This window comes from Podarcis bocagei, assembly GCF_964188305.1.
Source record: "Podarcis bocagei genome assembly, chromosome: 9".
Classification (NCBI taxonomy): domain Eukaryota; kingdom Metazoa; phylum Chordata; class Lepidosauria; order Squamata; family Lacertidae; genus Podarcis; species Podarcis bocagei.
The window spans coordinates 74,289,555-74,317,124 of NC_138134.1; positions in this window are offsets into that span (position 1 = coordinate 74,289,555).

Sequence of the window (27,570 nt, forward strand, 5' to 3'; positions counted from 1 at the left end):
CTATGTCTGAGGACGAACTACAGGAACTCAAGGAGTTCATAGATCATAATTTGGAGCGCGGCTTCATCCGGGAGTCCAGGGCAGTGGGGGGCAGTCCTGTATTCTTTGTCAAGAAGAAAGACACGCCCCAAAAAAGGCTCGTAGTGGACTATCGGACCTTAAACAGCATGACCAAACCATCGGATTTCCCCATGCCCAGAATCGACGACCTCCTTGCGACGGTGCGCAAAGGACGCGTGTTCACCAAGTTGGACCTGCGCGGGGCGTACAACCTCATTCGCGTCCGGGAAGGCGATGAGTGGAAGACAGCCATGTTTACGCCCCTGGGCACCTACGAATACAGAGTTATGCCGTTTGGACTGCAAAATGGCTCCCACTGTTTTCAAGCTTTCATGCATCACGTGTTAGCGGGGCTCCTCTACAAGAAGTGCGTCTGCTTCCTGGATGACATCCTGATATTTTCGGAATCGCAGCAGGAGCATGACAGAGACGTCAAGGAAGTGCTGAGCAGACTACAGCAGCATAGGCTGTACGCCAAGCTGGAAAAGTGCCAGTTCGACGTGTCGGAGGTGGATTTCCTGGGCTACAAGTTGTCAGACAAGGGGCTCGCCATGGACAGCGCCAAGGTTCGCGCCGTGTTGGATTGGAAAAGCCCGCGCAACCGAAAGGAGGTCCAGCGGTTTATCGGCTTTGCGAACTTCTATCGCAAGTTTATCAAGGGATTTGCAATGCAGACGGTGGCCATCACAGACACGCTCAGCTCCAAGAAAAAGAAGTTCATCTGGACGGAGCAGGCGGAGCAGTCCTTTCAGGCACTCAAGCGTCTCTTCGCGTCGGAAGAGCAGCTACTACATGTCGACCCCAGCAGACCGATGAGGGTGGAGACGGACGCCTCAGACAGAGCCGTGGGAGCAGTCCTGTTGCAGCAAGACCCGCAGGGGGCTTGGAGGCCGGGAGCGTTCTACTCCAGGAAGCTCAGCAAGTCGGAAGAGAACTACACCATCTGGGACAGGGAATTGCTCGACATTCATGCAGCATTCAAGGCGTGGAGGCACTTCCTGATCGGCGCCAAGTACACAGTGCAGGTCTGCACGGACCACAAGAATCTAGAGCACTGGCGCACAGCGCAGTTCCTGAACCAGAGGCAGATACGTTGGGCAGAGTTCTTTGCGGACTTCGACTTCCGGATAGAGTATGTCCCAGGAGACACCAACGTCATGGCGGATGCCCTATCCTGTAAACCGCAATACCTGGAGGAGGCGAAGCCAGCGACGGCCATGCACATCTTCGCACCGACAGCGTGGGCGTGCGCTTCGGCAACGGTTGACCTGGATGCGGTACGGCGAGCGTTGCAGGACGACTCCTTCGCGCAAGCAAAATTGGCAGAGGTGCACAGGGGCACAGCGACGACCAACGAGTTCCAGGAGCGCGATGGATTGCTCATCCGTAAAGGGGCCATCTACGTGCCGGGAGACGAACTTCGCGCCAAGGTACTGCAGCAGTTGCACGACGCGCCCACTGCCGGGCACTTTGGCACGGAGAAGACGATGGAATTGGTCGCTAGGGATTTCTGGTGGCCCAGAATGAGAGGGGAAGTCGCAGACTACGTGGCGAGGTGCGACACCTGCCAGAGGGCCAAGCCAGTGCACAGACCGCCGGCGGGACTGCTGGAACCACTGCAAACCCCGTTCGAACCATGGGAGAGAGTGGCCCTGGACTTTGTCACGGATCTACCCAGCTCGAGGGGCAAGACAGCAGTGCTAGTGGTGGTGGACTTGTTCACCAAGATGGCGCATTTCATTCCGTGTGCGAAGGTGGCCACGGCGGAACAAACCGCCAAACTGTTCATAGATCACGTGTTCAAGGTTCACGGTCTGCCGCGGTCTATACTGTCCGACAGGGGGCGACAGTTCATCTCGAACTTCTGGCAGAAGCTGATGGGCTTCCTGAACGTCAAGATCAACCTGGCGTCGGCGAGACACCCGCAGACCAACGGGCAAGCGGAGCGGGTCAACGCCATCATGCAGCAGTACCTGAGATGTTATGCAAATCAACAGCCCGCAATGTGGGTGGATTACCTGCCACTCGCCGAGTTCGCCTACAACAACACGAAGCACGTGTCCACAGGGGTGACGCCGTTTTTCGCCAACAATGGGAGGCACCCCAGAACCTTCCCGGGACTGGAAAGAATGGGGGAGGGGGAGCCGCAAGCAGCGGACGCGTTCGCGTCGGAGTTGCAGGAGGTCCACGATCAGCTCCGGCGGCAGCTGGAGCTAGCTAAACACGCATACAAGGTGCAGGCGGACAAACACAGGAGGGTTGGCGAAGAGATCCAAGTGGGTGACTGGGTCTGGTTGGCAGCCCACGCAGTGCCGGCCAGATCGTTAGCAAAGAAGAAGCTAGGGCATAAACAACTGGGGCCCTACCAAGTCGAGGCACAGGTCAACCCGGTGGCCTTCCGGCTGACACTTCCGGAGGGATCCAGGATGCATCCGGTGTTCCACCGATCGGTGCTCACTCCCTACAAGGCACCTCACAGATTTCAGGAGCCAGGAACGGCACCGAGTCCACTCCGGGAGGGGACCGAGCCAGGGGGAGTGCCACAGGAGGAGCCCATCAATGAGGTCACAGAGATTTTGGACTCTAGATGGGGGGAAGAGGGAGTGGAATACCTTCTCGCCAGAGAGGGCACCCCAGCCAGTGCCAACAGCTGGGTGCCGGGCTACGCTTTGGACGAACCGCTACTTAAAGACGAGTTTCATGCCCTCTTTCCACACAGGCCCATGCCAGCCGAGTTTTTCGACGACTGGCTTTTCACACCCACGCTTTCAGACAGCACGTTCCGGGGGTTCGACTCGGACGAGGAACCCACACTGAACACACGTTCCCAGGAGGGGTCACCCTCGGGATCTGCCTCAGAACCCTCGTATTGGTGGGATGATCGACCAGAGGAGCAGTGGCGCAGGAAGTGGCTGGAGGGTCCCGGACGAGCAACGTCCCCAGAAGGAACCGAGGGAGAAACGGACATGGACGTGTTCGGGGAGGACCTTGGGTTCGAGCACGGCGGCACAGAGATGGAAGAGGAGGCGACCGTCGGCGACGAGCACAGGGAGGAAGAACCGGAAGTCTTCAGTTGGATGCCAGCCACGGGAAGCGAACTGTATCCGGCATTCGTCCCCATGACAATGGAGCAACCAGCACCCACACCTGAAGGAGGGGAGGGGGGAAGGGGTGGCTTCGAGGGGGGATGGATGTCAGGGGTTCAGGAGCAGAGGCGAGGGCAAGGGAGGAAACAGAGAGTGAGGGGGAGGAGTCCGAAGGAAAGATGAGCGATGACGACGACCCGAGATCTCCGAGTCTTTCCAGTGATTCGGAAGATTCACAGAAAGGAGCGCCAGTGGCCAGAGCGAGGGGGGAGAGTAAGGGGACACCCCAGGAAAAAGGGACAAAAGGGGGTTCAGAGAGCAGCAGTTGGAAATCGGGGCCAATGTCCCCAACAGAGCGCAGTAGGGAGGAAGGGCGCCAGGTATCGGGATCCGGCGGCTCGCCGCAGGGGGGAGGGCATGAGTCAGGAGTGGCCACACCTCCATCGGGGAGCGAAGGAACGGTCAAGCGGAAAGTGGGAGGTTGGGCGCGCGCGCCAAGTTCAAATGCACAGGAAGGCGGCAGAGTAAGCAGCCCGGAAAGGGAGCCAGGCAAGGAGACAGAAGGGTCCGGGGGGTCAGCGTCAGAAGAGTCCAGGAAGGAAGAGACCACGGGGGGCAGAGGGACCCAGAGAAGGAGGGGAAGGCGGAAAAGGTGGAGTAAGGCGAGGTTATTAAGTTGGTGTACAGGAGGCGGGGACTCAGACGGAGCTTCGCCGGTCTAGCTGATAAGACGTAGGGCTGCATGCGGCAGTTTGAAATTGGAAACTGTAACTCAATAAAGACTTTTATAAAGTGAACACTGGCTAGCGTGATCCTCTGTGAGCTAGGATCTGGAAGCAGCCCTGACAGATGTGAATTTGCTGAATTAATTTCTAAAAAGGGATACAAGAACGGGAGACGTGAGGAAGTCGGGAAAATAAGTTAATTGAAGATGAGAAACTAAGAAAGAGGGAATTTTTGTTTTTTGTTACTATATGTGTTTTTATCTCTTTTTTCTTTTTCTTTTGATGTGTTCAATGTTTGTATTTTTGTATTGTACTGTTTTTTGTGATGTTGTATTTTCTTTGTCTTTGTAAGGTTTTTTTATTGTGAAAACTTAATAAAATATTTATATAAAAAATATTATTATTATTAAAAACAATAATGGCACAACAGTCTTCATTTTAAAAGTAATGAAAAGGTTTGCTCACATTCAGTTCACAGTATGATCCTGAAGGCAGACTTTATCTTGTAGTTACAGTTACACAGAAAAGTGTGAGATCATCCTTTGTGAGAGATGAGCCCATGTGCTGCTGGCTGAGAGTCAGCACACAGCAAAAGCATCAAGATGGTCAAGAGAGGTCAAGAAGACAAGAGCAGCATAAGACAAGAGAAAGATGGCTGCGTGACTAGCCCCTTTATAGGGTCTGCTAGGGTCATGCCCATCTACCTGGACACACGCAGAGGGAGGATGCTCCAGACCAGGTGTGACAGGAAGTCCTCCAGACTGAAGCAACATTCCCCTGTGTGTCCATTCTAGGCAAACAGGAAATGTTGTACTTGACTGCTTATGTTACATCCCACAAGTGCCTTGCATGTGAAAGGTCCCAGGTTAGATTCCTGGCACCTCCAGGAAGGGTTGTGGGTGTTCCCTGCCTGAACTCCTGGAGAACGAACGATCGTTCATTGTTTATGTGCAAGAATACTGTAAACAGGTTGACATATGTCAGGGAACTGCCATCGGAGCATCAGGTGGTGGAGGGGCTCAGGGAGGAAGAAAGAGACTCAACAGCTGAAGCAGGCACCAGCAGGGGGAGGAGTGATTCTCTGAGGGAATGTGAGCAGGAGGGAGGGCTCAGGGACGCTTCCAGCGAAAACAGTGGGGAGGTATCTGAGTCTCACATAGGGAGACCTACACCTCGCCGGAAACTGTCACGCCGTGAGTCCAGGAGACGCGTTTCCGTTAAGGAGCTCCTTTGCTGGAAACGCTTCCGCAGACAGCCACTGTCGGACTCTACTAGTGACTAGAGCAGACATGTCTGAGGAGCTCCGTCACACACTGAGGTTTGTGGGGTCGCACAAACTCTGAGGGAGCACGATTTTACGCACAAGCAGCTAATCAATCCCTAACAGCAGTCCGACAGTCTTTGTACGCTGCCTGTGCAAGAGAAAGCATCATGAGCGAACCAACCGGAACCGGAGGAGCTGGGGTTGGGGCTGGTCCAAGCTTGGAAGATAGATACCGAGCGTTGGAGGTCCAACTGGCGCTGCAGACGGCGAGGCTGGAGGAGAGAAGGGCTCAGGATGCAGACAAGAAGGGGAGAGCCACTCAGTTCCCCAGAAAGGTACCAGGATTGGTGCAGAAGTTTGGGGGGGACCCCAAGGATTACCATGCCTTTAGGACAGAGATGCAATATGCACTTAATGTGCAGTTTGATGAATTCCCTGATGAGGAATCACGAGTTGCTTTCGTGATTGGGCATCTTGAGAGGGGGGCGAGAGACTGGGTTCGACCCCTGATGGCAACGCACAATGACGTACTAAAGGACACGATGAAGTTCTTTCGTGCAATGGATATCATGTTTTCCAGCGATATTGAGGAAGGGGTGGTGCGCAGACAGCTAATGGCTTGCAAGCAGGGAAGCCGATCTGTCCGTGAGTACTGGACTGAGTTTACCATGCTGGTTCACAGACTGGGTTGGGATTTATCGGCGGCACCCATTCAGATGCTATTTGAAGAAGGTCTTTCGTCGGCTGTGAAAGACGAGCTGTCACGGAGCCCCAGGGCGGGGTCTATGGATCAGCTGACCAAATCTGCGCTGACCATAGGAGCGCGTCAGGAGGCAAGAGCCTTGGAGAGGCGGGAAGGGAGAGGGGAACGTTGGAAGGAGTTCCGCATTCCAGACATTCCTGAGCCAGCTTTCCCGCCGGCAGAGCCGATGGAAATCGGGACAGCGCGCGCGCGCGCATTTTCAAAACCCAGTGAGGGGGCTAAGAAGGAGGGAAAGGGCGCCCGGAAATGCTATCTCTGCCAACAGCCAGGCCACTTTGCCAGAGTCTGCCCCCAGAGGAAGGAATGGCAAGGGATGGTGGGAGCTGTTGAGGGGGGAGAGCAGGGGGAGACGGAGCAGGTAAAAGCCAACGCCTGGTTGCCACAATTGGGGCACTGCAGCCAGGCCAAAGAGCAGTGAAAGTGCCCGTGCCAGAAGCTCCTCGACCTGCTCTAGTGATTGAAGTGTCGCTAGAGCTGCAAAATGGACACCCCCTAAAAATAAAGGCGCTATTGGACTCAGGCAGCTCCTGCAATTTTATGAGCAAGGAGTTTGCTGCTGAACACCAGATACAGACTATCCCTTTAAGCAACCCCCTGCAGGTGACCACGATCGATGGCAGGGAGTTGTTGGGAGGAGGAGTCAGCTTGCAGACGGTTCCAATGATCATGAGGGTGGCAAGGCACACAGAACTGATAGCGTTTAATGTGGCCACCTTGGGAGGCGCTCCCATTATTTTGGGAATGAGCTGGCTAGCTCTACATGATCCGCTGGTTGGCTGGCATCAAAGAGTGGTGTCCTTTGGTTCAGCACATTGCTTAGAACACTGCAAAGGGGAAAAGGGTTCAGCAGGGGCCCAAGCCACCCTAGCAGGGACTGAAGTAATGGAGAAGGTGAAGGTACCACCACAGTATGCAGATCTCAGCGACGTGTTCAGCGAGAAGGAAGCTGACCAACTACCCCCGCATAGGCCCTTTGATTGCCAGATCAATTTACTCCCTGGAGCACAGCTTCCTGTGGGCAAGTTGTATGCCATGTCAGACAGGGAAATGCAGGAGTTGCGAGAGTTTATTGACAAGAACCTGAAGAGAGGCTTCATCAGAGATTCCAAAGCAGCGGGGGGTAGCCCAGTGTTTTTTGTGGACAAAAAAAACGCGGACAAGCCGAGACTTGTATGTGACTTTAGGAGGTTGAACGCAGTGACTGAACCAGTGGTGTTCCCTATGCCCAGGATTGATGATATTTTGACCAGGGTGCGGAAGGGAAAGATTTTTACAAAGCTGGATCTAAGGGGGGCGTACAACCTGATACGCATAAGGAAAGGAGATGAATGGAAAACCACCATGTTTACCCCTTTGGGGGCATTTGAATATCTCGTTATGCCATTTGGATTACAAGCAGGCTCCGCGTGCTTTCAATCTTTTATGAACCATGTACTGGGCCCTTTGCTCTACAAGAATTGCGTTGCTTTCCTAGATGATGTGTTGGTGTATTCGGAGGATGAGGAGCAACATGTGAGAGACGTCAGAGAAGTGTTGAGCAGGCTGCAAGCCAACAGGCTGTGGGTGAAACTGGAGAAGTGTCAGTTTCATACCAAGGAGGTGGAATTCCTGGGGTACCGCCTGTCAGACAAGGGATTGGCCATGGATCCCGGCAAGGTGCAGGCGGTGCTGGACTGGAAAACACCAAAAACCAAGAAGGATGTGCAGAGGTTCCTAGGGTTTGGAAACTTTTATCGTAAGTTCATCCGCAACTTCGCCCATCTGACGGCGCCCATTACTGACTGTCTCAGCAGTAAAAAGAAGTTTGTATGGACGGCGGAGGCGGAGCGAGCGTTTGAGGAGCTGAAAAGGGCCTTCGCCTCTGAAGAACAACTTCTGCATGTGGATTTACAGAAGAAGCTAAGGGTCGAAACAGACGCATCTGACAGAGCCATAGGGGCGGTGCTTCTTCTGCAGCCGGGAAAGGAGGAGTCAGAGTGGCGACCGTGTGCCTTCTTTTCGCGAAAGCTGAACAAATCCGAGAGGAACTACACGGTGTACGACCGAGAACTTCTTGCGATTCATGAGGCGTTCAGGAGATGGAGGCATCTGCTAATTGGTGCACAACATAAGGTGCAAGTGTGCACGGATCATAAAAATCTAGAGTATTGGAGAACTGCGCGAGTGCTCAACCAAAGGCAGTTGAGATGGGCCCAGGAGTTCTCCAAATTTAACTTTGAGATTTGTTACGTGCCAGGCCCAGAGAATGTTAGGGCGGACGCTCTCTCACGCAAACCTGAATATTTGGAGGGGGAGGGAGCACCTGAAGAAACCCATATCATCCCAGAGGATCGCTGGGTGTGTGGGGCGACTTTGGTGGGACAAAGGGAATTGGTAGAGGGTACGGTGCTTGATGCATACGCCCAGGACAAACTCAGGGGTCTCAGGAGGGAGGAAGACAAACCCGGTGGTTTTGAGGAGAGAAATGGGGCATTGTATTACAAGGGAGCGTTATATATACCCGAAGGGGAATTGAGGGAGAAGGTACTCAAGCAGTTGCACGATAGTCCCACAGCAGGGCATTTTGGGCAACACAAGACCATGTGGCTGGTTACTAGGGAATTTTGGTGGCCCAAGGTCAGGGAAGATGTGCGGGAGTATGTGAGAGGGTGTGAACAATGCCAAAGAGCCAAGGGGGAGAGGCGGGCGCCGGCTGGTTTATTAGAACCACTGCCCACACCTGAAAGACCGTGGGAAGCAGTGGCAATAGATTTCATGACTGATCTGCCAAGGTCTAGAGGGAAAACAGCCATCATGGTGGTGGTAGACCTGTTAACTAAAATGGCCCACTTTATAGCCTGCTCACATGCGGTCACAGCAGAAGAAACAGCCAAATTGTTTGTAGAGAATGTGTTTCGGCTGCATGGCGCCCCCTTGAGGGTGGTTTCAGACCGGGGAAAACAATTTACTTCCAGGTTCTGGAGGAAGCTCATGAGCTTACTGCATGTAGAGGTTAATTTCTCAACGGCCCGTCATCCAGAAACCAACGGGCAGGCGGAAAGAGCAAATGGGGTTCTCCAGCAATATTTGAGGTGTTACGTTAATGACAGAGAGAATGATTGGGTGGAGAAGCTGGCGTTGGCAGAATTTGCCTACAACAATGCAGAGAACGTGTCCACGGGGATGAGCCCCTTTTTGGCTAATCACGGGTGCCATCCCAGAGCCTTCCCAGGGGGGGAAGGGGAGAACTGGAGCGTTCCAGCTGCAGAACAGTTCGTTGAAGAAATGGAAGCGATTCATCGCCAGCTCCAACTCAACTTAAACAGGGCTAAGGAGGAATATAAGAGGCAGGCAGACAAAAACAGAAGAGAAGGTGAAAGCATTAAGGTGGGGGACCAGGTGTGGCTGTCAACCCAAGGGTTGCCATTCAAAGGAGGTTGTAAGAAGTTAAGACCCAAAAGGCTGGGTCCGTTTGAAGTCATGCAGCAGGTCAACCCAGTGGCTTTCAGACTCCGGTTACCGAACCACATGAAGCTGCACCCAGTTTTTCACAGGTCGTTGCTGTCACCGTATAGAGGAGACAGTGAAGGGAGGGTCACTAGGGGACCAGCAATGGAGGAGAAGGAACACAGCTACCATGTAGCGGAGATCCTTGATTCCAGGTGGAAGGGAGATCAAGTAGAGTATTTGGTAATGTGGGAAGGGGAACCGGAGTCGGAAAACACCTGGGTTAGGGCAGAGGATGTCAATGACGAAGTTTTAATAGAGACTTTTCATCAGAGGTTCCCACGTAAACCTCAGCCTGTAGCGAGGTTCCGAAGGGAATACTTTGCCACCACCGATGAGGAAGAGGAGTTGGAGGGGTTCCCAGATTCTGAAGAGGAAGAGGATTCAGCGAGCCAGGACGACGATCGATGGAGGGAGTTGTTCGAGACGTCTGAAGATGAGGAAGATTCTTTTCGGGGTTTTAGCCCTTCACCTCCCAGGGGGGAGGTAATGGGAGGGGGTGAGGGGGGCCCTGGAGGGGAGGTGGATGTCAGGGAACTGCCATCGGAGCATCAGGTGGTGGAGGGGCTCAGGGAGGAAGAAAGAGACTCAACAGCTGAAGCAGGCACCAGCAGGGGGAGGAGTGATTCTCTGAGGGAATGTGAGCAGGAGGGAGGGCTCAGGGACGCTTCCAGCGAAAACAGTGGGGAGGTATCTGAGTCTCACATAGGGAGACCTACACCTCGCCGGAAACTGTCACGCCGTGAGTCCAGGAGACGCGTTTCCGTTAAGGAGCTCCTTTGCTGGAAACGCTTCCGCAGACAGCCACTGTCGGACTCTACTAGTGACTAGAGCAGACATGTCTGAGGAGCTCCGTCACACACTGAGGTTTGTGGGGTCGCACAAACTCTGAGGGAGCACGATTTTACGCACAAGCAGCTAATCAATCCCTAACAACATATCAGCAGGATTTTAAGTAAACGCTTGCAACTAGTAGAAAATTAGGGGGGGGGGAATAAGGGAAATAATAATTGGGAAAGTGAGTTGAATAGGACCCAAAATGCAGCAGTCTGATTGGTCCTAGAACAATAGGATCCAGAATGCAGCAGTCTGATTGGTCCACAGGAGCCACCCAATCCAGCTCCAGGTGGAAGTGAATCCGCAACCTGATTGGCCTACAGGAGAATCCTGGAATTAGCCAATCACATGGGGTCCATTGTGTAAATAAGGTATATAAAGCAACATTCTGGGGGAACTTCCATTCCTCCTCACCACTGTGAGCTGAATAAAGACCAAGAAATCCACTCTCGACTCCGAGTATATTTCAGAAAGTATAAGTATGGAAATGCAAAAGAATTTGGTTAATATAAGGAACCAGAAGAGGGTATGGAGGGAAGTACAGACATTCAAAGAGAAGGTTCATGAAAATGTATTTGTAAAAATCTAATCTGGTAGAAATGTGAAATGATTTATTTATTTTTTATTGAGGAAAATTAATAAAAAAATATTTACAAAGAAAAAAGAACTCCTGGAGAGCCACAGCCAGCCAGAGAAGGCAATACTGAGCTGGATGGACCAGAAGTCTGACCTGGTATAGGGCAAGTTCCTATGTCTACACTGATCTCTGTGCAGAGCTAACAACTTGCTCCTAAATACAAGGAAGACAAAGGAGCTTGTGGTGGACTTCAGGAGACAGAAGAGCAATGTCCAGCCACTTTTGATTGATGGGGTCTGTGTGGAGAGGGTAACAACGTTCAGATTTCTGGGCATTGAATTACAAGAGGATCTGTCCTGGAGTGTCAACACAAGGGGGCTTTTGAAGAAGGCGCAGCAGAGACTGTACTTTTTGAGAATACTAAGGAAAAACCATCTTCCGCAGAAACTGCTGCTTGCCTTCTATCACTGTGCCATTGAGAGCATGCTCACTTATGGCTTATGTGTGTGGTACGGAAGCTGTACTGCCCAGGACAGGATGGGGTTGTGAAGGGTTGTTAAGGCAGCAGAGAGCATTGTTGGCTGCCCACTCTCCACCTTAGAGCAGATTTATGCCACAAGGTGCCATAGGAAGGCACTGGACATAGTAAAAGATCCATCGCATCCTGGTCACTGTCTCTTCGAGCTCCTGCCGTCGGGACGGAGATACAGGACGATGAAGACAAGAACGAGCCGTCTTAAGAACAGCTTCTTCTCCAGAGCGATCTCGGCCCTGAATGGGAAGCCCGGGCTTTGAAAGTCATCTAATCTCCCTTGCTGTATTATACTGTATTGTTTAATTAGTGTTTGTATGGAGCAGTCAAGTAATTTCGTTGTCCCCGAAGGGGGCAATGACAATAAAGATATTCTTATTCTTATTCTTATTCTTATTCTTATTCTTATTCTTATTCTTATTCTTCTTAAAAGAAGGGCCAGTTCCCAGAAGACCAGGTGCAAAGGCATAGAAGGCGTCCTCTCCCCACTTTCTCAGGTTTGAGTTTCTAATATTCGCATATTAGGATGCAATGCTCGGGGAGGGAGATTTTTGCTGTAGATGCTTGTGAGAAACAATTCATAGCACTCGAGTGAGAGGCTGGGTGGGTTGCAGAATGAGGGCGAGGGGGGGTTAAGTGGCTCAAAAGTCACAGAATGAGCTGGCCCAGGGTGGGGCTCTCTTTATGTAAGAGACAGAGAGGAAGTAAGTGGTCTGTCCTATAACGAAAATGGACTGCAAACTGTTGCAAAGACCATTGATTGGTGCATGCTTGCTTTTATCTGCGTATTTGGTGGAAATCTTCATTTTGTCCTCAATGCTGTTTGCCTTATGACAGAATTGTTAATTTGCTGTTTATTGGATTTGTTGATGGGATTTTGGAACCTTTGTATATTTACCCACCCACCCCTCTGTTTATTTGTATTACTTTGTTCCCCACTCCAGGACTGAAAATATTCAGTGAAGAACGGGCTATAAATACTGTAAGCAAATAAATAATTTTGCGTGGAGTGAGTCTTTATCAACAGAGTTGCTCAGATGAGAAGAATCTGGGAAGGGCAGTAGCTTGGAAGGAGAGCATCTGCCTTGCACACAGAAGGTCGCAAGTTCAATCTTTGGCATTTCTAGGTGGGGCTGAAAAGACTCCTGCTTGAGAGTTGCTGCCAGCCCGTGTAGACAATACTGAGCTGGGTGGACCAATGGTCTGACTCAGTAGAAGTCAGCTCCCTATGTGTCTAGATGCTGAAAAGGAAAAAGTGTGTAAATGATGAAAGCTAGAGGTGGTTTCAGATGCTTTCGTGAGGAGATTACCCCACAAAGACTTTGGACAGCGATGGAGGATATCTCCATTACCATCATCCTCTTGAAAGCCTTCTGATTTTGCTGTTCTTCCTTGTCATCTTCCAAGGATTTAGAGGCTTAAGTTTGTGATTCATTTTCTATTGCTATCTCAAACCCAGCTCTGTTATGTCCATCTTCTGTTCATTTTCCCACTGGTTTGTTGAGTTAAAATTCTTGGAGGGCCCGGTTGAAGGAACTGATGTCATGAATGAATTGACTGACGTCAGTGAGTCACTTTGCATTAACTAATGAATTAGCTGAGCAGCACCGTGGATGATTCCAAAAAGAACAGCTCATGAGCTTAGCTGTAAACCGATTGAGACTGCAATCAAATGATTTCAAGGGGAATAAGTCCAAATGAAAACAGAGGGCTTTTACGCCCAAGGAAACTTGGTTAAGGTGGTTCTGCACAGCGTCTTAGTTCATAATTCTTTAATTGTATTCTTTGTCCGTGGAGGATGCCATCATTTGTAGAACTTCCAAGAGGCAGCCCATATATGCAAAGAAACTTATTGTTTCCGTATCACTGGTGCCATAATCAAGAAAGTATATTGTGGCCTAACACAGAGAGGGCTTCCCGGTAGCATCCTCAAAGTGAGTACAACACGGCATTGAACTTAACTGATAGCATATTTGCATTTCTTATGCAAAAAGGGACGCGGGTGGCGCTGTGGGTAAAACCTCAGCGCCTAGGACTTGCCAATCGCATGGTCGGCGGTTCGAATCCCCACGGTGGGGTGCGCTCCCGTTGCTCGGTCCCAGCGCCTGCCAACCTAGCAGTTCGAAAGCACCCCTAAGTGCAAGTAGATAAATAGGGACCGCTTACTATCGGGAAGGTAAACGGCGTTTCCGTGTGTGGCTCTGGCTCGCCAGAGCAGCTTCGTCACACTGGCCACATGACCCGGAAGTGTTTGCGGACAGCGCTGGCTCCCGACCTCTAGAGTGAGATGAGTGCACAACCCTAGAGTCTGTCAAGACTGGCCCGCACGGGCAGGGGTACCTTTACCTTTACCTTTTATGCAAAATATTATCATTATTGTGATTCCTGCATTGCAGGGAGCCAGACTTTATGACAATTCAGGTCCCTTCCAACTCTACAATTCTGCGATATTACTAGTTGGTTGGACTGTCTGCAACTGACCTGACGATAGTCTATTTTCGGGTGCATTGCACAGTTTTATGAACAAGATACCAGTTAGCAAATGTATTGGATTTGAACTGATGCTATGCATGTACTGACATTGTTTCATAGACTCCCAGGTAGGTAGGTAGGTAGATAAACTGTTTTATACATAGTTATAATACTGTAAATTGGTTTAGATTGCCTTCTGAGAGGTTATGCATGAGGGAAATAAATAACAACAGCGACACAGGTGTTAAGACCCCATGTGGAATTGTGCCTAACAATTTTTTCCCAACTATTCCTTGGGGATAGAAATTTCTCTGAAATTTTGAGGAGAGGTTGCAACTTGCTGTCCTAAACAAGGAGGCTGGGGCAGCAGGGAGGGTTCCATTTGCTTTCTCGCTTCTTATCATTTGTGTTCACAAAGCCTCAGTCTGCAGAGTTCCCTCCACAGTTTCCTGCCATCCTTCCACATTTCCTGGGGAGCCTTGGGGAAACGCCACCTCACGTCATATCGCAGTGCTCCCAAAGCCTTCTGGAAAGTTTAGTCAACAAGAAGCAGCTCTACCACTTCCCACATTCCTGGCAAGACTCAGTACAGCAAGTGATGAAGCGCTCAAGGGGGGAAATCTCCCACTCAGCAAAATAGCAGAAAATTGGCTGCTGTTTATGCAGGACACAAATGTTTGCAAGGTGTTTGGCCCAGGCTTAGCCCCACCTAAGGCAATAATTATTATTTATGTTATACCCTACTCCAGTGGTTCTCAAAGGGTATGTCAGGAGACGATGGCAACTGGGGCAGGAAGATTCATTGATAATCAAAGAAACATTTAAACATTTCAGTTTAATTTAGTACAGTATCATATGGTGTGTGTTTTTGGTGTGTGTTTTTTTGCAAAACATGGATAGATATCTTTTCAAAATGAAAGGAAGAGCATCAAATGAGACTGAAGACAACCTTAGCTGTGTTTTCCAATGTATTTCTTACCAAATATATGTTGTTGTTGTTTAGTTGTGTCCGACTCTTCGTGACCCCATGGACCAGAGCACACCAGGCACTTCTGTCTTCCACTGCCTCCCGCAGTTTAGTCAAACTCATACTATATATATATATATATATATATATATATATATATATATATATATATTTGCTTTCGTAGATTTTCACGGGTACAGGAATGTAGGTTTTGGTGTCTTCGGGTGTCTTCCCGTGTAAGAGTTGGGGTGTCTAGGCGACGTTTCGACGAGGTCTCACTCGTCATCTTCAGGCTGGTGCTTTCGGCTTCTTGTTACTAGAACAGAGCAGGATCTCAGTGTTTGAGTTCCTATAAATACTGTTGAGGGGGTGTGGTGTATAGCCTCCAACGTTCTGGGCAGAGAGGAAGTTCCTAGGTTAATGTGCCTTTTCTTCTTTTGTTCATTAATTACTTGAGGGATATCTTGAGTGATTACTTGAGTGATATTCTGGGTACCACTTAGGAGGGTCATTAGGTGTGGATTAGTTGCTAAAGCTTTCGTGTCTTGACCTCTTGACCTTGTAAAGAGTTTTTCTGAGAAGATGGCTGTACTGCACTTAGTTGTGCTCTGGCTTGGCTTCGTGTATAGGGGCGAGCTGTGGTTTTGTGCCCTGTGCCAGCCAGATCTGTGTAGGGATTGCAGGGGGGTGCAGCATCCGGAGGTGCCACTATGGTTTGGCTACTGGATGGTGTCTGTAATTTATCTGTGGAGAGGGTCTGGGTTTGGGTCTGGTGTGGTTGATTGGAGATGGCGTTCTGTGTGCCTCTGGTTCTGGTGTCGGTTTTTGTGGGGAGGGCTAATTTCCAGATGTCTGGCAGGCGGGACGTGTCGTCACGCTTGTTCATGTTGTGAGGGTGTTTCTCTATCTCGATGGCTTCCATGATTATTCTCTTGTGGTGATGTTCCATGTTAAAGAGCAATTTGGAATCTGCAAAATTAATTTCGTGTCCTGTTTCTTTCATGTGTTGGTAAAGAGAGGAAGTTTTTTCTTCTTTTTTGACGGCATTCTTGTGTTCTGCGATACGTGCATTTATTCGTCTGTTTGTTTGTCCAATGTACGTGGCTGGGCAGACTTTGCAGGGTATTTCATAGACCCCTTGGTTTTCTAACTGGATTTTATCTTTTGGGTTTCTGAGGATATTGGCTATTTTTTGGTTGGTGCAAAAGGCTGTTTTGATATTGTGTTTATGGAGGATTTTGCTAATTTTATCTGTAGTGCCCTTGATATAAGGAAGGAGGGCCATGCCATTGTTTTCTTCTGTGTCTTGGTTTTTGGGGGGTGTTTCTTTTTGGATTAGCTTCGTAACCCTGTTTTGCTGGTATCCGTTGGCGATTAACACATTTGAGAGATTCTGTAACTCAGTTGTCAAGTGGTCTTTGTCAGCCAGGCGTTTGGTTCTGGAGATGAGAGTCTTGGCTACGGAGTTTATTTGTGCAGGGTGGTGGTGTGATTGTGCATGTAAGTAGCGGTTGGTGTGTGTTTTTTTCCGGTAGATAGTGTGTCCTAGGGAGCCATCAGGTTTTTTGTAGATTAGGACGTCAAGGAAGGGAAGTTGGTTGTTGGCTTCTATTTCCATAGTGAATTGTATTTTGGGGTGTAGGCTGTTGAGATGTGTGAGGAAGCTATCTAGTTTTTCCTTCCCGTGTGGCCAAATTACAAAGGTGTCATCAACATATCTGAGCCAAAGTTTGGGTTTGTGTTCTGACTTGTCTAAAGCATTGGTTTCAAAGTGTTCCATGTACAGATTTGCGATGACCGGTGAGAGGGGTGATCCCATAGGTGCTCCTTCTATCTGTTTGTATCTTTGTCCATTGTGGATGAAGTACGTGTTGGTTAGGCAGTGGTTGGTCAGGTCCAGGATGTATTCGGGGGGATTGTATTTGTTTTGAATGGCTGTCAAGGCTTCATTAATGGGCACTTGTGTGAAGAGAGATACAACATCGAAGCTCACAAGTAGGTCATCGGGATGTAGGTTTTGCTTCTTTATTGTTTCTATGAACTGGAAGGAGTTTGTAACGTGTGAAGCGATAGATTCTGCATAGGGCTGAAGTTGCTTAGCGAGAAATTTAGCGAGATTTTGTAGAGGTGAGCCTATGGAGCTGACTATTGGTCTGAGTGGTGTTCCTTCTTTGTGTATCTTGGGGAGACCGTAGAGTTTGGGGCATCTGGATGATTTTTCTCTGGGGATGATTCTTAGCTGGATTTCTTCACTGATAGGAGAGGCTTTTATTTTGGATTTGGTGGTTTTTTCCAGATAGGTGGTGGGATCTGTTTTTATAGGTTGGTAGGTAGGGTCTTGGAGTAGATTTGATAGTTTTGCTTGGTAGTCCGATGTGTTCATCACAACAGTGGCATTACCTTTGTCTGCTGGGAGAATGATTATGTTGTTGTCTTTCCTCAGGTTGGTGAGTGCTTTCTGTTCTTCTTTGTGTAAATTGCTTCTGGGTGGTTTGCTGGAGCAGAGGATGTTGGTGACTTCAAGTCTGATTTTATTGGCTTCATCTGGGTTGATTTTGGTTAGGCTAGCTTCGACTCCGCATATGATGTTTTCCGTGGGGATGCGTCTCGGGGCGACTGCAAAGTTGAAACCTTTGGAGAGTACTTTGGTTTCAGTTGAGGTGAGGATCCTGTCTGATATGTTATGTACTGTTTGTTTCATGGGTTGTTGTGGAGGGTGGCTGGGCTTCTGGCGTTTCTCTAGTTTGTGGAGTTTGTTGGTGTGTATGTCTGTCTTATGTGAGGACTCTGTTTCAGCTCTCCAAACGGCTAGTTGTTTGCATTTGTCCCAGAGTGCAGGGTGGATTTTGTTACAGAGTTTGAGGTGAAGAGTGAGCAGATCTTTGTTGGTTTGGTTTAGTAGGTATCTTTTCTTATGTAGTTCGTTTCTGATTAGGGATAGTTCAGTTCGTTTCAGGATCCTTTCGGTAGCTGGGGTTTTAGAGTGGAATTTAAGTTGGAAGCATGTGGGAATTAAGTTGTTGTCTCGGCAGTTGCGTAGGAACAAGAGATCACATAAGATGGTGGCTCTTCGGATTTCTAGTTTCTCGTAGGTTCTTGTCAGCTGGAAGGTTTCCTCCCCGTAGAGGTGAGATATTTGCTTTCGTAGATTTTCACGGGTACAGGAATGTAGGTTTTGGTGTCTTCGGGTGTCTTCCCGTGTAAGAGTTGGGGTGTCTAGGCGACGTTTCGACGAGGTCTCACTCGTCATCTTCAGGCTGGTGCTTTCGGCTTCTTGTTACTAGAACAGAGCAGGATCTCAGTGTTTGAGTTCCTATAAATACTGTTGAGGGGGTGTGGTGTATAGCCTCCAACGTTCTGGGCAGAGAGGAAGTTCCTAGGTTAATGTGCCTTTTCTTCTTTTGTTCATTAATTACTTGAGGGATATCTTGAGTGATTACTTGAGTGATATTCTGGGTACCACTTAGGAGGGTCATTAGGTGTGGATTAGTTGCTAAAGCTTTCGTGTCTTGACCTCTTGACCTTGTAAAGAGTTTTTCTGAGAAGATGGCTGTACTGCACTTAGTTGTGCTCTGGCTTGGCTTCGTGTATAGGGGCGAGCTGTGGTTTTGTGCCCTGTGCCAGCCAGATCTGTGTAGGGATTGCAGGGGGGTGCAGCATCCGGAGGTGCCACTATGGTTTGGCTACTGGATGGTGTCTGTAATTTATCTGTGGAGAGGGTCTGGGTTTGGGTCTGGTGTGGTTGATTGGAGATGGCGTTCTGTGTGCCTCTGGTTCTGGTGTCGGTTTTTGTGGGGAGGGCTAATTTCCAGATGTCTGGCAGGCGGGACGTGTCGTCACGCTTGTTCATGTTGTGAGGGTGTTTCTCTATCTCGATGGCTTCCATGATTATTCTCTTGTGGTGATGTTCCATGTTAAAGAGCAATTTGGAATCTGCAAAATTAATTTCGTGTCCTGTTTCTTTCATGTGTTGGTAAAGAGAGGAAGTTTTTTCTTCTTTTTTGACGGCATTCTTGTGTTCTGCGATACGTGCATTTATTCGTCTGTTTGTTTGTCCAATGTACGTGGCTGGGCAGACTTTGCAGGGTATTTCATAGACCCCTTGGTTTTCTAACTGGATTTTATCTTTTGGGTTTCTGAGGATATTGGCTATTTTTTGGTTGGTGCAAAAGGCTGTTTTGATATTGTGTTTATGGAGGATTTTGCTAATTTTATCTGTAGTGCCCTTGATATAAGGAAGGAGGGCCATGCCATTGTTTTCTTCTGTGTCTTGGTTTTTGGGGGGTGTTTCTTTTTGGATTAGCTTCGTAACCCTGTTTTGCTGGTATCCGTTGGCGATTAACACATTTGAGAGATTCTGTAACTCAGTTGTCAAGTGGTCTTTGTCAGCCAGGCGTTTGGTTCTGGAGATGAGAGTCTTGGCTACGGAGTTTATTTGTGCAGGGTGGTGGTGTGATTGTGCATGTAAGTAGCGGTTGGTGTGTGTTTTTTTCACTTTGAAACCAATGCTTTAGACAAGTCAGAACACAAACCCAAACTTTGGCTCAGATATGTTGATGACACCTTTGTAATTTGGCCACACGGGAAGGAAAAACTAGATAGCTTCCTCACACATCTCAACAGCCTACACCCCAAAATACAATTCACTATGGAAATAGAAGCCAACAACCAACTTCCCTTCCTTGACGTCCTAATCTACAAAAAACCTGATGGCTCCCTAGGACACACTATCTACCGGAAAAAAACACACACCAACCGCTACTTACATGCACAATCACACCACCACCCTGCACAAATAAACTCCGTAGCCAAGACTCTCATCTCCAGAACCAAACGCCTGGCTGACAAAGACCACTTGACAACTGAGTTACAGAATCTCTCAAATGTGTTAATCGCCAACGGATACCAGCAAAACAGGGTTACGAAGCTAATCCAAAAAGAAACACCCCCCAAAAACCAAGACACAGAAGAAAACAATGGCATGGCCCTCCTTCCTTATATCAAGGGCACTACAGATAAAATTAGCAAAATCCTCCATAAACACAATATCAAAACAGCCTTTTGCACCAACCAAAAAATAGCCAATATCCTCAGAAACCCAAAAGATAAAATCCAGTTAGAAAACCAAGGGGTCTATGAAATACCCTGCAAAGTCTGCCCAGCCACGTACATTGGACAAACAAACAGACGAATAAATGCACGTATCGCAGAACACAAGAATGCCGTCAAAAAAGAAGAAAAAACTTCCTCTCTTTACCAACACATGAAAGAAACAGGACACGAAATTAATTTTGCAGATTCCAAATTGCTCTTTAACATGGAACATCACCACAAGAGAATAATCATGGAAGCCATCGAGATAGAGAAACACCCTCACAACATGAACAAGCGTGACGACACGTCCCGCCTGCCAGACATCTGGAAATTAGCCCTCCCCACAAAAACCGACACCAGAACCAGAGGCACACAGAACGCCATCTCCAATCAACCACACCAGACCCAAACCCAGACCCTCTCCACAGATAAATTACAGACACCATCCAGTAGCCAAACCATAGTGGCACCTCCGGATGCTGCACCCCCCTGCAATCCCTACACAGATCTGGCTGGCACAGGGCACAAAACCACAGCTCGCCCCTATACACGAAGCCAAGCCAGAGCACAACTAAGTGCAGTACAGCCATCTTCTCAGAAAAACTCTTTACAAGGTCAAGAGGTCAAGACACGAAAGCTTTAGCAACTAATCCACACCTAATGACCCTCCTAAGTGGTACCCAGAATATCACTCAAGTAATCACTCAAGATATCCCTCAAGTAATTAATGAACAAAAGAAGAAAAGGCACATTAACCTAGGAACTTCCTCTCTGCCCAGAACGTTGGAGGCTATACACCACACCCCCTCAACAGTATTTATAGGAACTCAAACACTGAGATCCTGCTCTGTTCTAGTAACAAGAAGCCGAAAGCACCAGCCTGAAGATGACGAGTGAGACCTCGTCGAAACGTCGCCTAGACACCCCAACTCTTACACGGGAAGACACCCGAAGACACCAAAACCTACATTCCTGTACCCGTGAAAATCTACGAAAGCAAATATCTCACCTCTACGGGGAGGAAACCTTCCAGCTGACAAGAACCTACGAGAAACTAGAAATCCGAAGAGCCACCATCTTATGTGATCTCTTGTTCCTACGCAACTGCCGAGACAACAACTTAATTCCCACATGCTTCCAACTTAAATTCCACTCTAAAACCCCAGCTACCGAAAGGATCCTGAAACGAACTGAACTATCCCTAATCAGAAACGAACTACATAAGAAAAGATACCTACTAAACCAAACCAACAAAGATCTGCTCACTCTTCACCTCAAACTCTGTAACAAAATCCACCCTGCACTCTGGGACAAATGCAAACAACTAGCCGTTTGGAGAGCTGAAACAGAGTCCTCACATAAGACAGACATACACACCAACAAACTCCACAAACTAGAGAAACGCCAGAAGCCCAGCCACCCTCCACAACAACCCATGAAACAAACAGTACATAACATATCAGACAGGATCCTCACCTCAACTGAAACCAAAGTACTCTCCAAAGGTTTCAACTTTGCAGTCGCCCCGAGACGCATCCCCACGGAAAACATCATATGCGGAGTCGAAGCTAGCCTAACCAAAATCAACCCAGATGAAGCCAATAAAATCAGACTTGAAGTCACCAACATCCTCTGCTCCAGCAAACCACCCAGAAGCAATTTACACAAAGAAGAACAGAAAGCACTCACCAACCTGAGGAAAGACAACAACATAATCATTCTCCCAGCAGACAAAGGTAATGCCACTGTTGTGATGAACACATCGGACTACCAAGCAAAACTATCAAATCTACTCCAAGACCCTACCTACCAACCTATAAAAACAGATCCCACCACCTATCTGGAAAAAACCACCAAATCCAAAATAAAAGCCTCTCCTATCAGTGAAGAAATCCAGCTAAGAATCATCCCCAGAGAAAAATCATCCAGATGCCCCAAACTCTACGGTCTCCCCAAGATACACAAAGAAGGAACACCACTCAGACCAATAGTCAGCTCCATAGGCTCACCTCTACAAAATCTCGCTAAATTTCTCGCTAAGCAACTTCAGCCCTATGCAGAATCTATCGCTTCACACGTTACAAACTCCTTCCAGTTCATAGAAACAATAAAGAAGCAAAACCTACATCCCGATGACCTACTTGTGAGCTTCGATGTTGTATCTCTCTTCACACAAGTGCCCATTAATGAAGCCTTGACAGCCATTCAAAACAAATACAATCCCCCCGAATACATCCTGGACCTGACCAACCACTGCCTAACCAACACGTACTTCATCCACAATGGACAAAGATACAAACAGATAGAAGGAGCACCTATGGGATCACCCCTCTCACCGGTCATCGCAAATCTGTACATGGAACACTTTGAAACCAATGCTTTAGACAAGTCAGAACACAAACCCAAACTTTGGCTCAGATATGTTGATGACACCTTTGTAATTTGGCCACACGGGAAGGAAAAACTAGATAGCTTCCTCACACATCTCAACAGCCTACACCCCAAAATACAATTCACTATGGAAATAGAAGCCAACAACCAACTTCCCTTCCTTGACGTCCTAATCTACAAAAAACCTGATGGCTCCCTAGGACACACTATCTACCGGAAAAAAACACACACCAACCGCTACTTACATGCACAATCACACCACCACCCTGCACAAATAAACTCCGTAGCCAAGACTCTCATCTCCAGAACCAAACGCCTGGCTGACAAAGACCACTTGACAACTGAGTTACAGAATCTCTCAAATGTGTTAATCGCCAACGGATACCAGCAAAACAGGGTTACGAAGCTAATCCAAAAAGAAACACCCCCCAAAAACCAAGACACAGAAGAAAACAATGGCATGGCCCTCCTTCCTTATATCAAGGGCACTACAGATAAAATTAGCAAAATCCTCCATAAACACAATATCAAAACAGCCTTTTGCACCAACCAAAAAATAGCCAATATCCTCAGAAACCCAAAAGATAAAATCCAGTTAGAAAACCAAGGGGTCTATGAAATACCCTGCAAAGTCTGCCCAGCCACGTACATTGGACAAACAAACAGACGAATAAATGCACGTATCGCAGAACACAAGAATGCCGTCAAAAAAGAAGAAAAAACTTCCTCTCTTTACCAACACATGAAAGAAACAGGACACGAAATTAATTTTGCAGATTCCAAATTGCTCTTTAACATGGAACATCACCACAAGAGAATAATCATGGAAGCCATCGAGATAGAGAAACACCCTCACAACATGAACAAGCGTGACGACACGTCCCGCCTGCCAGACATCTGGAAATTAGCCCTCCCCACAAAAACCGACACCAGAACCAGAGGCACACAGAACGCCATCTCCAATCAACCACACCAGACCCAAACCCAGACCCTCTCCACAGATAAATTACAGACACCATCCAGTAGCCAAACCATAGTGGCACCTCCGGATGCTGCACCCCCCTGCAATCCCTACACAGATCTGGCTGGCACAGGGCACAAAACCACAGCTCGCCCCTATACACGAAGCCAAGCCAGAGCACAACTAAGTGCAGTACAGCCATCTTCTCAGAAAAACTCTTTACAAGGTCAAGAGGTCAAGACACGAAAGCTTTAGCAACTAATCCACACCTAATGACCCTCCTAAGTGGTACCCAGAATATCACTCAAGTAATCACTCAAGATATCCCTCAAGTAATTAATGAACAAAAGAAGAAAAGGCACATTAACCTAGGAACTTCCTCTCTGCCCAGAACGTTGGAGGCTATACACCACACCCCCTCAACAGTATTTATAGGAACTCAAACACTGAGATCCTGCTCTGTTCTAGTAACAAGAAGCCGAAAGCACCAGCCTGAAGATGACGAGTGAGACCTCGTCGAAACGTCGCCTAGACACCCCAACTCTTACACGGGAAGACACCCGAAGACACCAAAACCTACATTCCTGTACCCGTGAAAATCTACGAAAGCAAATATCTCACCTCTACGGGGAGGAAACCTTCCAGCTGACAAGAACCTACGAGAAACTAGAAATCCGAAGAGCCACCATCTTATGTGATCTCTTGTTCCTACGCAACTGCCGAGACAACAACTTAATTCCCACATGCTTCCAACTTAAATTCCACTCTAAAACCCCAGCTACCGAAAGGATCCTGAAACGAACTGAACTATCCCTAATCAGAAACGAACTACATAAGAAAAGATACCTACTAAACCAAACCAACAAAGATCTGCTCACTCTTCACCTCAAACTCTGTAACAAAATCCACCCTGCACTCTGGGACAAATGCAAACAACTAGCCGTTTGGAGAGCTGAAACAGAGTCCTCACATAAGACAGACATACACACCAACAAACTCCACAAACTAGAGAAACGCCAGAAGCCCAGCCACCCTCCACAACAACCCATGAAACAAACAGTACATAACATATCAGACAGGATCCTCACCTCAACTGAAACCAAAGTACTCTCCAAAGGTTTCAACTTTGCAGTCGCCCCGAGACGCATCCCCACGGAAAACATCATATGCGGAGTCGAAGCTAGCCTAACCAAAATCAACCCAGATGAAGCCAATAAAATCAGACTTGAAGTCACCAACATCCTCTGCTCCAGCAAACCACCCAGAAGCAATTTACACAAAGAAGAACAGAAAGCACTCACCAACCTGAGGAAAGACAACAACATAATCATTCTCCCAGCAGACAAAGGTAATGCCACTGTTGTGATGAACACATCGGACTACCAAGCAAAACTATCAAATCTACTCCAAGACCCTACCTACCAACCTATAAAAACAGATCCCACCACCTATCTGGAAAAAACCACCAAATCCAAAATAAAAGCCTCTCCTATCAGTGAAGAAATCCAGCTAAGAATCATCCCCAGAGAAAAATCATCCAGATGCCCCAAACTCTACGGTCTCCCCAAGATACACAAAGAAGGAACACCACTCAGACCAATAGTCAGCTCCATAGGCTCACCTCTACAAAATCTCGCTAAATTTCTCGCTAAGCAACTTCAGCCCTATGCAGAATCTATCGCTTCACACGTTACAAACTCCTTCCAGTTCATAGAAACAATAAAGAAGCAAAACCTACATCCCGATGACCTACTTGTGAGCTTCGATGTTGTATCTCTCTTCACACAAGTGCCCATTAATGAAGCCTTGACAGCCATTCAAAACAAATACAATCCCCCCGAATACATCCTGGACCTGACCAACCACTGCCTAACCAACACGTACTTCATCCACAATGGACAAAGATACAAACAGATAGAAGGAGCACCTATGGGATCACCCCTCTCACCGGTCATCGCAAATCTGTACATGGAACACTTTGAAACCAATGCTTTAGACAAGTCAGAACACAAACCCAAACTTTGGCTCAGATATGTTGATGACACCTTTGTAATTTGGCCACACGGGAAGGAAAAACTAGATAGCTTCCTCACACATCTCAACAGCCTACACCCCAAAATACAATTCACTATGGAAATAGAAGCCAACAACCAACTTCCCTTCCTTGACGTCCTAATCTACAAAAAACCTGATGGCTCCCTAGGACACACTATCTACCGGAAAAAAACACACACCAACCGCTACTTACATGCACAATCACACCACCACCCTGCACAAATAAACTCCGTAGCCAAGACTCTCATCTCCAGAACCAAACGCCTGGCTGACAAAGACCACTTGACAACTGAGTTACAGAATCTCTCAAATGTGTTAATCGCCAACGGATACCAGCAAAACAGGGTTACGAAGCTAATCCAAAAAGAAACACCCCCCAAAAACCAAGACACAGAAGAAAACAATGGCATGGCCCTCCTTCCTTATATCAAGGGCACTACAGATAAAATTAGCAAAATCCTCCATAAACACAATATCAAAACAGCCTTTTGCACCAACCAAAAAATAGCCAATATCCTCAGAAACCCAAAAGATAAAATCCAGTTAGAAAACCAAGGGGTCTATGAAATACCCTGCAAAGTCTGCCCAGCCACGTACATTGGACAAACAAACAGACGAATAAATGCACGTATCGCAGAACACAAGAATGCCGTCAAAAAAGAAGAAAAAACTTCCTCTCTTTACCAACACATGAAAGAAACAGGACACGAAATTAATTTTGCAGATTCCAAATTGCTCTTTAACATGGAACATCACCACAAGAGAATAATCATGGAAGCCATCGAGATAGAGAAACACCCTCACAACATGAACAAGCGTGACGACACGTCCCGCCTGCCAGACATCTGGAAATTAGCCCTCCCCACAAAAACCGACACCAGAACCAGAGGCACACAGAACGCCATCTCCAATCAACCACACCAGACCCAAACCCAGACCCTCTCCACAGATAAATTACAGACACCATCCAGTAGCCAAACCATAGTGGCACCTCCGGATGCTGCACCCCCCTGCAATCCCTACACAGATCTGGCTGGCACAGGGCACAAAACCACAGCTCGCCCCTATACACGAAGCCAAGCCAGAGCACAACTAAGTGCAGTACAGCCATCTTCTCAGAAAAACTCTTTACAAGGTCAAGAGGTCAAGACACGAAAGCTTTAGCAACTAATCCACACCTAATGACCCTCCTAAGTGGTACCCAGAATATCACTCAAGTAATCACTCAAGATATCCCTCAAGTAATTAATGAACAAAAGAAGAAAAGGCACATTAACCTAGGAACTTCCTCTCTGCCCAGAACGTTGGAGGCTATACACCACACCCCCTCAACAGTATTTATAGGAACTCAAACACTGAGATCCTGCTCTGTTCTAGTAACAAGAAGCCGAAAGCACCAGCCTGAAGATGACGAGTGAGACCTCGTCGAAACGTCGCCTAGACACCCCAACTCTTACACGGGAAGACACCCGAAGACACCAAAACCTACATTCCTGTACCCGTGAAAATCTACGAAAGCAAATATCTCACCTCTACGGGGAGGAAACCTTCCAGCTGACAAGAACCTACGAGAAACTAGAAATCCGAAGAGCCACCATCTTATGTGATCTCTTGTTCCTACGCAACTGCCGAGACAACAACTTAATTCCCACATGCTTCCAACTTAAATTCCACTCTAAAACCCCAGCTACCGAAAGGATCCTGAAACGAACTGAACTATCCCTAATCAGAAACGAACTACATAAGAAAAGATACCTACTAAACCAAACCAACAAAGATCTGCTCACTCTTCACCTCAAACTCTGTAACAAAATCCACCCTGCACTCTGGGACAAATGCAAACAACTAGCCGTTTGGAGAGCTGAAACAGAGTCCTCACATAAGACAGACATACACACCAACAAACTCCACAAACTAGAGAAACGCCAGAAGCCCAGCCACCCTCCACAACAACCCATGAAACAAACAGTACATAACATATCAGACAGGATCCTCACCTCAACTGAAACCAAAGTACTCTCCAAAGGTTTCAACTTTGCAGTCGCCCCGAGACGCATCCCCACGGAAAACATCATATGCGGAGTCGAAGCTAGCCTAACCAAAATCAACCCAGATGAAGCCAATAAAATCAGACTTGAAGTCACCAACATCCTCTGCTCCAGCAAACCACCCAGAAGCAATTTACACAAAGAAGAACAGAAAGCACTCACCAACCTGAGGAAAGACAACAACATAATCATTCTCCCAGCAGACAAAGGTAATGCCACTGTTGTGATGAACACATCGGACTACCAAGCAAA